At 41.2% G+C, this 13,044-nt stretch overlaps 1 protein-coding gene across 3 annotated transcripts in view; it reads left to right on the forward strand.

Annotated features, from left to right (window-relative positions):
* The window catches only part of DTD1 (D-aminoacyl-tRNA deacylase 1), a 130,948-nt gene that overhangs the window by 43,699 nt on the left and 74,205 nt on the right, over positions 1 to 13,044 (forward strand). The window lies entirely within an intron of this gene.

Consider the following 13,044-nt stretch of genomic DNA (forward strand, 5'->3'; position numbering starts at 1 on the left):
TCAGTGCGCATGTCACAGGACTTTGAAAGAATTATGGGTGGCCACACTGCACGTGCCTGAACGCTTAGGTTCTCCCGTTTTGAAGAAGCAAAGCAAGCGAAGTTGTACTAAGTATACAGCATGTATTCATTGGTTATATTGTTGAACTTGGGAAGACCAAGGTTTGCCTGTGAGAGCACGGAGAGGGGAAAGAGCTCACGGATATTAGAATGCCCTATTAAGGAGCGATAATATTGAAGAGGCATATGGTCAAGTGGAAATAAATTCCTATAGAAAATGTCTGGTAAATGTCACGAAGCGGGTTAGTGGACCCACTAGGCCGTACCGCCGCAGCGGGGAGGCAGCTGGCCAAACAACAGGGCACCCCAGAAATACAATGTCCCGCACAAGGGTACCTGAATAGTCCAGATGGTGGCCGCAGCTCTGGCACAGATGAGATGGGTGCAGCAGATGGCGCCAAACGTGACGGATGACACAAGTTGCGCCAGACGTGGCGGATTCCTCCGGACGTGGCAGAGGACACAGGCCGTGGCGGATTCCTCCGGACGTGGCAGAGGACACAGGACGTGGCGAATTCCTCCGGACGTGGCGGATTCCTCCGGACGTGGCGGATTCCTCCGGACGTGGCGGATTCCTCTGGACGTGGCAGATTCCTCTGGACGTGGCAGATGACACAGGACATGGCACGACTTGATACTAGGGCAAAGCACGGGAAACAGGAACGGGTAACAAGGTACGGGTAACAACAGGAACGGGAAACACTAAGGGACCATTTGCAAGACAGACTGGGAAAACTAACAACGCTCAGGCATCGAACTAGGGGGCTGGACCCCTCTTATAGCCCAGGGTACTCACGGGTCAAAGGTCGTTCAAGATGTCCAGTGCGCGCGCTGCCCCTTTAAGAGCGGGGACGACCCTGCGGGCTCCGGCGGAGGTGAGTGGATGCAAGCGCTGGCGTCTCCTGAGGAGGAGGCTGGGGTCAGCGCTTGCCGACTTGTGGCTGCGGCTGTCAGCGGGAGGCTGGAGCTGACAGCCCGCAGCCACGGACATTACAGTAAACCAGTAGATAGGGAATATATAATAATATTCCTACTACAATTCATATGTAGGAAGAGGAAAGGTAGATACCAAGAATTATAATGTTATGAGTTGCCCTTATGTAAATTTTAAAAATGAAGAGGATAACATCTTGTTAAAAACTTGAAGGTAAGTATGGATTAATTATGATAAATAGAGGCATTGCTAGGGAAGAATATTTCAAAGGAAGGCCACAAAGGTAAAACCTTCATTAAGGCCATTGGGATTCAGGCTACTGAGATGATGGATCCAGCGTGCTTCTTCCTGTAAAGGTTTCCGATCAAGATCACCCCCTCTTGGTCCCATTTTCAATTGTGCAATACCCCAGAATTGGAGGGATTTAATATTTTCCTCATGTACCGCTCTAACATGTCACGACAGAGGAGTATCTTCTTTCTTATTAATTGAACTAAAATGTTTAGAGATGCGCCTTCTGAGTTGCTGAATGGTTTTCCCTATATATAAGTTTGGACAAGGACATTTTGCTGCATATATTACTCCACTACTTTGGCAATTAATAAATTGCCTGATCTGATACATTTTACTATCAAAAGGATTAGTGAATTTTTTTAGTAGTGGGCATGAAGGGACAAAAGGAACATCTCCCACAAGGATGGGATCCCTTAATGGAAGATTGCAACTAATTTGATCGTGGAAAAGACTGTCTTGTGAAATAACTGAGCAAGGAATTCTCTAAGGAATTTACCCCTCAGATAAGTAATGGTTGGTACCTTGGAGATAACATCTCGTAAGTCCGGATCAGCAGAGAGAATCGGCCAGTATCTATGTAATCTATCCACTACCTGGGAGGAACATGCATCATATGTGCCAATACATCTGATGCTAGTTGAAGATTCCTTAATTTTATTACTTTGACTACATAAAAGCTCCCTTCTATTAGTCGCTTTTGCCCTGGCATAGGCCCTATGTAGGCTTATTTTAGGGTATCCACGAGCCAGAAATTTGTGATAAAGACTATCGCACTCTCGTTGAAAGGTATGTTCATCTGAGCAATTTCTTTTCGCTCACAAATATTGGCCGATAGGAATTTCCCTTTTTAAAGCAGGAGGATGGTGACTCTTCCAATGCAGAAAGCGATTTGTAGCAGTAGCCTTTTTAGAAATATCTGTATGGATACTGCCACCAGAATCCAAGGAGATCTTTAAGTCCAAAAAATTAATTTCATTATCGAGTATTTCATGAGTAAACCTCATACCTATAGTGTTGTTGTTATTATTATTAAGTATGGATATGAAGTCAAGAAAGACTGTTTTCTCCATCCCATAAAATCAAAATATTATCAATGTACAGACCCCAAAATAAAATGCGACAAGTAAAATAAAGTAGATCCTCGGTGAAGACAAGTGTATCTTCCCACCACCCTAAAAAAATAATTAGCATATGTGAGGGCATAGACTGTCCCCATCTCTGTGCCTTTTAATTGATGGTAACTCACCATCAAATGTGAAATAATTGTGTGGTAACAAAAATGCCAAAAGTGATAAAAGGAACTTAATATGTGGATAAAACTGTGTCCCCTTCGTATTAAAAAAAAATACTGAATTGCCTGAAAAGTCCTAAGTGGTGTTAAATATTAGTGTACAATGATTCCACATCGCTACTAGCCACCATAGTGGTAGGAGTGACATTGATCTCATGAATTCTGGTGACAGTGTCTTTAGTATCCCTCAGGAAGAAGGGCGATGTCACAAAAGGTGAAAGAATTTCATCTACATATGTGCTGATTCCTTGTGACAGGTTATCTATTATTCCTGCAGAGTATTGGTCTGCCAGGGACTGGGCAAGAAGTCTTATGAATTTATGGGAGTGCATAAAAGGTTGCCAAGGTAGGATTAGGGTTATAAATCCATTTGAATTCATCCTGTGTGATCAAGTTGTTCATCTTTGCTTCAGTCAACAAAGCATGTAACTGAGGAAGAAAGTGATCAGTGGGAATTTTTTCCCAAGATGGAATAAGTGGAAGTATCATCCAATAGTCTATGGACCATATCCGCATAATCGGTGTGGTCCATAGCGACAATATTCCCCCCTTTTATCCGAAGGTTTTAGGACCAATTTATCATTCTGACTTAGAGGCTCTGTCACCCGTTTATAAGTGCCCTATCTCCTACCTAATCTGATAGGCGCTGTAATGTAGATAACAGTGGTTTTATTTTGAAAAACGTTCATTTTTGAGCACGTTATGAACAATTTTAGATTTATGCTAATTAGTTCTTAATGACCTAGCAAAAGAAGTATTTGGCACACAAATTCATGATTTTAGCAAATCTTACAATTTTATTTTAGAATTAGTCGATGGCAGAGGTTTAGTGCTAAACCTGTGGCATCGACTAATGATAAAATAAAATTTAAAGATTTGCTAAGATCACGAATTTGTGTGCCAAATACTTCATTTGCTACGTGATTGGGTTGGGACCCTATTCGTGCACCTACCCTCGTCTTGTGCGCTCTGAACTACCACATAGTTCTTAATGACCAACTGGGTGTTTTTTAACTTACCACCAAGTGGGCGTTGTAATGAGAAGTGTATGTCGCTGACCAATCGGCGTCATACACTTCTCTTCATTCATGCCGAGCTTGTTTCACTGCACAGCGTGATCTCGAGAGATTACGCTGTGATGGGACTTCTATCCACAGGTTCTGCATCGGAGCCATGGAAGACTAAACAGACATCTCCTCCAGCCACTGCAGATTCGGATAAACGTCCTGGCACGGCTGGAGGAGATGTCTGTTGACTCTTCCATCGCTCCGGTACAGGACCTCTGGGAGGAAGTCCCGTCACAACGTGATCTCGCGAGATCACACTGTGCAGTGAAACAAGCTGGGCTGGAGTGAAGAGAAGCGTATGACGCTGATTGGTCAGCGTCATAGACTTCTCTTTACAACGCCCACGTGGTAAAAAGTTCATTAGCATAAATCGAAAATTGTTCATAACTTCCTCAAAAATGATCGTTTTTTAAAATAAAAACCACTGTTGTTATCTACGTTACAGCACCGATAAGATTAGGTAGGAAATAGGGCACTTATAAACTGGTGACAGAGCCTCTTTACTCCTCTAAAGCTATCTGCTCCATTGGATTCAGATTATACTTATTTGTAGTCCCAACAACAATATATTGTGGTTCAAACTCCGCTCAGAAAATCAACATCGAAAAAAAAGTCCTACAACCATGACTATTTTACCAAACACAATATGAATTTTATTGAAATACAAATACCACTGGAATATGTTCTGAAAAAAAGGAATTTGTATAGCTACCAAGTTGAATGTATGAATAAATGATGTAGTGTATCACCCACAATGTTGCATGTGACGTAATTCAATATAAATGCAGCATAATAGTATGCAGATGAATTTTAATCTATGTGGGAAGCTGAAGCCAACTAGATGATGCAGCTAACAAGATAATGATTACGTGTTTTTCTACCAAACGATGTTATACAATATAAACTCAAAGCTCACCTGGATGGAAGTCACTAGTGTGTCTGCTCGCCTCTACGCACTTTTCTAATTTGGTTTTCCTCAGGAGGCGTGAATCAGATGTATTGGCACATATGATGCATGTTCCTCCCAGGTAGTGGATATATTACATAGATACTGGCCGATTCTCTCTGCTGATCCGGACTTACGAGATGTTATCTACAAGGTACCAAGCATTACTTATCGGAGGGGTAAAAACCTTAGAGAATGCCTTGTTCATAGTCCTTTCACAAGACAGTCTTGTGGGGGACTGTGGGAGATGTTCCTTCTGTCCCTTCATGCCCACTACTAAAAAATTCACTAATCCTTTTGATAGTAAAATGTATCAGATCAGGCAATTTATTAAGTAGTGGAGTAATATATGCAGCAACTGTCCTTGTCCAAAATTATATATAGGGAAAACCATTCAGCAACTCAGAAGGCGCATCTCTAAACATTTTAGTTCAATTAATAAGAAAGAAGATACTCCTCTGTCGTGACATGTTAGAGTGGTACATGAGGGAAATATTAAATCCCTCCAAATCTGGGGTATTGCACAATTGAAATTGGGACCAAGAGAGGATGACCTTGATCGGAAACTTTTACAGGAAGAAGCATGCTGGATCCATTGTCTCCGTAGCCCAATGGCCTTAACCCCTTCCCGCTCCTTGACGTACTATTACGTCATGGCAGCTGTATCGTTCGCGCTCCATGCCGTAATAGTACGTCTCGGGAGTAACGGCCGTTTCGGCCGTCCTCCCGACACATACAGGAGCTGTGACGCTGCTGTCTTGTTCAGCAGCTGTCACAGCTCCTACAGCGGGGACCGATCGCTGTGTCCCCGCTGATTAACCCCTTAAAAGCCGCGTTCTATAGAGATCGCGGCTTTTTAGGGGTTAAGCTGCCATCGCCGGCCTGCTACGCGATAGCGGCCGGCGATGGTGACTATGGCAACCGGACACCAAACAATGGCGTCCGGCGATGCCATAGACGGAAGCCTAGTGGGTCCTGACAACTTCAGGACCCACTATGCTTGCTGTCAGTGAGTAGCTGACAGTTCTAATACACTGCACTACGCATGTAGTGCAGTGTATTAGAATAGCGATCAGGGCCTCCTGCCCTCATGTCCCCTAGTGGGACAAAGTAATAAAGTAAAAAAAAAGTTAAAAAAAGTTGTGTAAAAATAAGAAAATAAAAGATTTAAAAGTATTAAAAGTAAAAATCCCCCTTTTTCCCTTATCAGTCATTTATTATTAATAAAAATATATAAACAACCAAATTAACTATACATAATTGGTATCGCCGCGTCCGTAACGGCCTGAACTACAAAATTATTTCATTATTTATCCCGCACGGTGAACGCCGTAAAAAAAATAAATAATAAACCGAACCACAATCACAATTCTTTGGTCACTTCACCTCACAAAAAATGGAATAAAAAGAGATCAAAAAGTCGCATGTACCGAAAAATGGTACTGATCGAAACTACAGTTCGTTACGCAAAAAATAAGTCCTCGCACGGCTTTATTGATTGAAAAATAAAAACGTTATGGCTCTTAGAATAAGGCAACACAAAAAGTGAATGATTGTTTACAAAACGTATTTTATTGTGCAAACGCCATAAGACATAAAAAAAAACTATAAACATCTGGTATCGCCGTAATCGTATCGCCCCGCAGAATAAAGTGAATATGTCATTTATAGCGCACGGTGAACGCTGTAAAAAAAAACGAAAAAAAAAACAATCGTACAATTGCTGTTTTTTAGTCACCAAGCCACCTAAAAATAGAATAAAAACTGATCAAAAAGCCGCATGCGCCCCAAGAAAACTACAATGGATTCCTCAAGGGGTCTAGTTTCCAAATTGGGGTCACTTTTGGGGGGTTCCCAATGTTTTGGCACCACAAGACCTCTTCAAACCGGACATGGTGCCTAATAAAAAAGATGCTTCAAAATCCACTAGGTGCTCCTTTGCTTCGGAGGCCGGTGCTTCAGTCCATTACCGCACTAGGGCCACATGTGGGATATTTCTCAAAACTGCAGAATCTGGGCAATACGTATTAAGTTGCGTTTCTCTGATAAATCCTTTTGTGTTATAAAAAAAATGGTATAAAGAGGATTTTCTGACAAAAAAAAAAATTTACATTTCACCTCTACTTTGCTCTAAATTCCCGTGAAACACCTAAAGGGTTCATAAACTTTCTAAATGCTGTTGTGGATACTTTGAGGGGTCTAGTTTCTAAAATGGGGTGTTTGATAGGGGTTTCTAATATATGGGCCCCTCAAAGCAACTTCAGAACTGAGCTGGAACCTAAAAAAATAAATAAATGAGGCAATACTTCGCTTCTTACATTATACTGATAATGAGCCGTGCCCACCCCGAGATGACCCCAGTTTTGACCGTTTGTATAAACGGAGACCCCTATTAGACCGTTCCAGTGCCCGGTTTTCCCCAGCATACACCCCTGAGAAGTGTATTTCTATTGATGAGTCCCTGGTACATTTTAAAGGGAGGGTTCAATTCCGCCAGTACCTGCCGGGTAAGAGGGCAAGGTATGGCGTGAAGATGTATAAGCTGTGAGAGTGCATCAGGGTATACCTACAGGTTTAGGATATATGAAAGAAAGGCCACCCCCAAACCAGACTGCATCCTGGACTACAATAGGTACATGGGAGGGATGGACTTGTAAGATCAAGCCCTGAAGCCCTACAGCGCCATGCGGTGTGGTATAAGAAGCTGGCCGGGCACATCATACAGATGGCATTGTACAATGCGTACATGCTACGTCGATGTGCAGGCCAGACGGGAACTTTCCTGGAATTTCAAGAGGTGATTATCAAGAACCTAATCTTTAGGGACCAAGAAGGGGGGGCACCCAGTACTTCTGGAAGCGAGCCCACACGCATCGTACCAGGGCAACACTTTCCAGGAGAAGTTCCCCAAACTGGCAAGAAGGGAAAAAGTCAAAAGAGGTGCAAAGTCTGCTATAAGAGGGGGTAAGGGAGGACACAATATATCAATGTGACACGTGTCCCGAATAACCAGAGCTCTGTATGAAAGTGTTTTAAAATTTATCATACATCCCTTGTTTTAGAATTTACCCCAATTTTACTTACCCTGATGCACTCCACACAGCTTATCCCCCCTCGTCTTTCCCCTCTGGGCCCTGCTGTGTGTCCAGGCAGCTGATAACAGCCACATGTAGGGTATTGCCATATCCGGGAGAACCCACATTACAGTTTATGGGGTGTAGGTCTCCGGTCAAAATGCTCACTACACATGTAGATGAATGCCTTAAGGGTGTAGTTTTTAAAACGGGGTCACTTCTTGGGGGTTTCAACTGTTCTGGTACCTCAGGGGCTTCTGCATACATGACTTCGCACTAGAAAATCCCCAGTAGGCCAAATGGTGGTCCTTTCCTTCTGAGCCCTCCCATGGGCCCAAATGGCAGTTTATCACAACAAATGGGGTATTGCGGCCCTCAGAACAAATTGCGCAACAGAATGGGGTATTTTGTTTCTTGTGAAAATAAGAAATTTTCAGCCAAAACTACATATTATTTGAAAAAAATAATTTTGTTTTCATTCCCAGCCCAATTCAAATAAGTTCTGTGAAAAAACTATGGGGTCAAAATGGTCACAACACCCATAAATGAATTCCTTGAGGGGTGTAGTTTCCAAAATGGGGTCATTTGTGGTTGGTTTCGATTGCTTTGATACCTCTGGGGCTCTGCAAATGCGACATGGCACTTGAAAACCAATCCAGCAAAATCTGGACTCCAAAGAACACACAGCGCTCCTTTCCTTCTGAGCCCTCCCATGGGCCCAAACGGCAGTTTATCACCACAAATGGGGTATTGCCGCACTCAGGACAAATTGGGCAACAGAATGGAGTATTTTATTTCTTGTGAAAATAAGAATTTTTGAGCTAAAATGACATATTATTGGAAAAAATATATATTTTTTTAATTCCCAGCCCAATTTCAAATTAGTTCTGTGAAGAAACTATGGAGTCTAAATGGTCACATTACCCATAAATGAATTCCTTGAGGGGTGTAGTTTCCAAAATGGGGTCACTTCTGGTGGGTTTCCATTGCTTTGATACCTCTGGGGCTCTGCAAATGCGACATGGCATCCGAAAACCAAACCAGCAAAATCTGTACTCCAAAGAACACACAGCGCTCCTTCCCTTCTGAGGCCTCCCATGGGCCCAATCGGCAGTTTATTGCCACAAATGGGGTATTGATGCACTCAGGAGAAATTGGGCAACAAAATTGAGTATTTTGTTCCCTGTGAAAATAAGAAATTTTGGTAAAAAATTACATCTTATTGGAAAAAATGTCATTTTTTTAATGTCACAGCCCAATTGAAATAGGTGCTGTGAAAAAACTGTGTGGTCAAAATGCTAACAACAACCATAAATGAATTCCTTGAGGGGTGTAGTTTCCAAAATGGGGTCACTTTTGGTGGGTTTCCATTGCTTTGATACCTCTGAGGCTCTGCAAATGCGACATGGCACCCGAAAACCAATCCAACAAAATCTGGACTCCAACAAACATATAGCGCTCCTTTCCTTCTGAGCCCTCCCATGGGCCCAAACGGCAGTTTATCACCACAAATGGGGTATTGCCACACTAAGGACAAATTGGGCAACAAAATGGGGTATTTTGTTCCTTGTGAAAATAAGAAATTTTGATCACAAATGACATTTTATTGGAAAAAATGACATTTTTTTCATTTCAGAGCCCAATTCAAATACGTGCTGTGAAAAAACTGTGCGGTCAAAATGGTAACAACAACCCTAAATGAATTCCTTGAGGGGTGTAGTTTCCAAAATGGGGTCACTATTGGGGGATTCCTACTGTTTTGACACCTCAACACCTCTTCAAACCTGGCATGCTGCCTAAAATATATTCTAATAAAAAAGAGGACTCAAAATCCACTAGGTGCTTCTTTGCTTCTAGGGCTTGTGTTTTAGTCCACGAGCGCAGTAGGGCCACATGTGGGACATTTCTAAAAACTGCAGAATCTGGACAATACATATTTAGTAGTGTTTCTCTGGTAAAACCTTCTGTGTTACAGAAAAAAAAATGAATAAAATTGAAATTCAGCAAGAAAAATGAAATTTGCAAATTTCACCTCCACTTTGCTTTAATTCCTGTGAAATGCCTGAAGGGTTAAAAAACTTTCTAACTGCTGTTTTGAATACTTTGAGGGGTCTAGTTTTTAAAATGGGGTGTTTTATCAGGGTTTCTAATACATAGGCCCCACAAAGCCACTTCAGAACTCAAGAGGTACCTTAAAAAAAAGGCTTTTGAAATTTTCTTAAAAATATGAGAAATTGCTGTTTATGTTCTAAGCCTTGTAACGTCCAAGAAAAATAAAAAAATTTTCAAAAAACGATGCCAATCTAAAGTAGACATATGGGAAATGTGAACTAGTAACTATTTTGGGTGGTATAACCGTCTGTTTTACAAGCAGATGCATTTAAATTCTGAAAAATGCAATTTTTTCAAAATTTTCTCTACATTTTGCAATTTTTCACCAATAAACACTGAATATATCGACCAAATTTTACCACGAACATGAAGCCCAATGTGTCACGAGAAAACAATCTCAGAATCGCTTGGGTAGGTTTAAGCATTCCGACGTTATTACCACATAAAGTGAAATATGTCAGATTTGAAAAATGGGCTCTGAGCCTTAAGGCCAAAACTAGGCTGCGTCCTTAAGGGGTTAATGAAGGTTTTACCTTTGTGGCGTTTTCACGGTCCGTGCATGTCTTATTAGGACTGTGTTCTGTGGTCCGGGCTCATTGAAAATAATGGCCGCGGCCATGTGCATGGCCCGTGATTTGCGGGTGGCTCGCGGCTGGCACTCCGTGGCCGGCCGACCCAAAAATCACGGCCGTGCACATGGCTACGGTCGTGTGCATGGGGCCTAAGAGAAAAAAAAAAGGACAAAATACATTGTCAGAATTAATTTTTTTGTCACCTTGCTTTCCAAAAAATCGAATAAAATGTCATAAAAAAATCACATGTACCCTGAAATTGTACCAATAAAAACTACAGATTGTATTGCAACAAACAAGCCCTAACACAGCTCCAGAGGAGATAAAATAAAAAAGTTCTGGCTCTCAGAATATAGCGACAGATATTGTGCAGAGCGGATAAGATCGGGCACCATTTATCAGTGCAACACTGGCCACATATCTATGAATTATTATTTATTATACCTTCTTATTATGCCCTGATGTACTCCGCCCAGCTTGCATACGTCCCCACATTATAAATTGAAATACCAGCAAAAAGCCAAACGGAATTATTACCAAGCAAAATCTGCGCTCCAAAAGCCAAATGGCGCTCCCTTGCTTCAGAGCCCTACAGCATGCCCAAACACCAGCTTACGTCCACATATATGACATTTTATACTCGGGAGAACCCGCTTAACATTGTATGAGGTTTTTGTCTCCAGTGGAACAAACTGGGCACAACATATTGTGTATTAAAATGGCATTTCAGTGGAAAATTAAAATTTTGACTTTGCACCATCCGCTGCGCATTAACCCCTTCGCGTACCACGACTTAATAGCATGTCGTGGTGCGGGGGGTTATATATGGAGCGGGCTGACGCGCTGAGCCCGCGCCATACACTGCAGGTGTCGGCTGTGTATTACAGCAGATACCCGGGACTAACGGACAGGAACAGCGATCGCGCTGTTACAGGAGCCTGTAAAAATGACATTATACTGCAATACATTAGTATTGCAGTGTATTGTACCAGCGATCTAATGATCGCTGGTTCAAGCCCCCTCGGGGGACTAATAAAATGTGTACAAGAAAAAGTTAATAAAGTTATTATTAGTGAAAAAATATATATAATATATTTAAAGTCCAAAAAAAAAACCCTTTCCCATTTTTCCTCTAAAGTAATGTAAAAAAAAAACAAAACTGGTCTCGCATCCGTAAAAGTCCGAACTATTACAATATACCATTATTTAACTCGCACAGTGAACGCCGTAAATAATAAAGAATTTAAAAAAATATATATATTTTTTTACAAATAGATTTTACTTTGTAAAAGTAGTAAAATATAAAAGAAAAACTGTATAAATTTGGTATCGCCTTAATCGTATTAAGTCTCAGAAAAATTTGTCGTTTTTACCGCAGGGTGAAAGCCGTAAAAATGAAACCCAAAAAACAATGGAGGAATCGCAGCTTTTTCCAATTTCAGCCTGCAAAGAATTTTCTTTTCAGTTTCCCAGTACATTATACAGTACTTTAAATGGTGTCACTGGAAGCTACAACTCCTCCTGCAAGAGATAAGCCCTCACACCACTCTACTAACTGGAAAAATAAAAATAAGTTATGGCTCTTGGAAAGCGGTAAGGGAAAAACTAAAATGAAAAAGCAAACAATGGATCAGTCCTCAAAGGGTTAATTAATATGTAATGAAAAACCATTTATGACCACGTGGGGTATTGCCGTACTTGGGAGAAATTGCTTTATAAAATGTTTGGGTGGTTTTTCTCCTTTTATCCTTTGTGAAAATGAAAAAATTGATATTCGTTTTCACGGCCTAATTCTAATAAATTCTGCAAAAGACCTGTGGGGTCTAAATGCTCACTATACCCCTAGATAGATTCCTTAAGGTGTGTAGTTGCCCAAATGGGGTCAGTTTTGGGGGTGTTTTCACTATTTTGGTACCTCAGGGGCTTTGCAAATGCAACATGACATCCAAAAACTATTGCAGCTAAATTTGAGCTCCAAAAGCCAAATATTGCTCCTTCCCTTCTGAGTCCTGCCATGGGTCCAAACAGCAGTTTATTACCTCATATGGCGTATTGCCGTAATCAGGAGAAATTGCTTTCCAAATGTTGGTGTTGTTTTTCTCCTTTATTCATTGTAAAAATTAAACATTTCTGTTTTTTCAGAAAAAAGTAGATTTTCATTTTCACGGTCGAATTCCACTAAATTTAGCAAAAAAACTGTGGTCAAAATGCTAACTATACCCCTAGAAAAATTCCTTGAGGGGTGTAGTTTCCAAAATGGGGCCACTTTTGCGGGGTTTCCACTGTTTTGGTCCCTTCAGGGCATTGCAAACGCGAAATGGCACCGAAAACCAATCCACCAAATTCTGCGCTCCAAAATCCAAATGGTGCTCCTTCCCTTCTGAGCTCTGCCCTTGGTCCAAACAACAGTTTATTACCACATATGGGGTATTGCTGTAATTGGGAGAAATAGCTTTACAAGTTTTGAGGTGCTTTTCATTCTTTATTCCTTGTAAATTTAAAACTGTTTACATTTTTTCAGAAAAAAAGTAGATTTTCATTTTCACAGACAAACTCCAATAAATATAGCAAAAGACCTGTGGGGTCAAGATGCTAACTATACCCCTAGATAAATTCCTTGAGGTGTGTAATTTCCAAAACCATGTCACTTTTGCATCTATCTTTGGAAAAGCTGGGTAACAAATAAAATGGCACA

This window comes from Rhinoderma darwinii, chromosome 4, assembly GCF_050947455.1.
Source record: "Rhinoderma darwinii isolate aRhiDar2 chromosome 4, aRhiDar2.hap1, whole genome shotgun sequence".
In the NCBI taxonomy this organism is placed as follows: domain Eukaryota; kingdom Metazoa; phylum Chordata; class Amphibia; order Anura; family Rhinodermatidae; genus Rhinoderma; species Rhinoderma darwinii.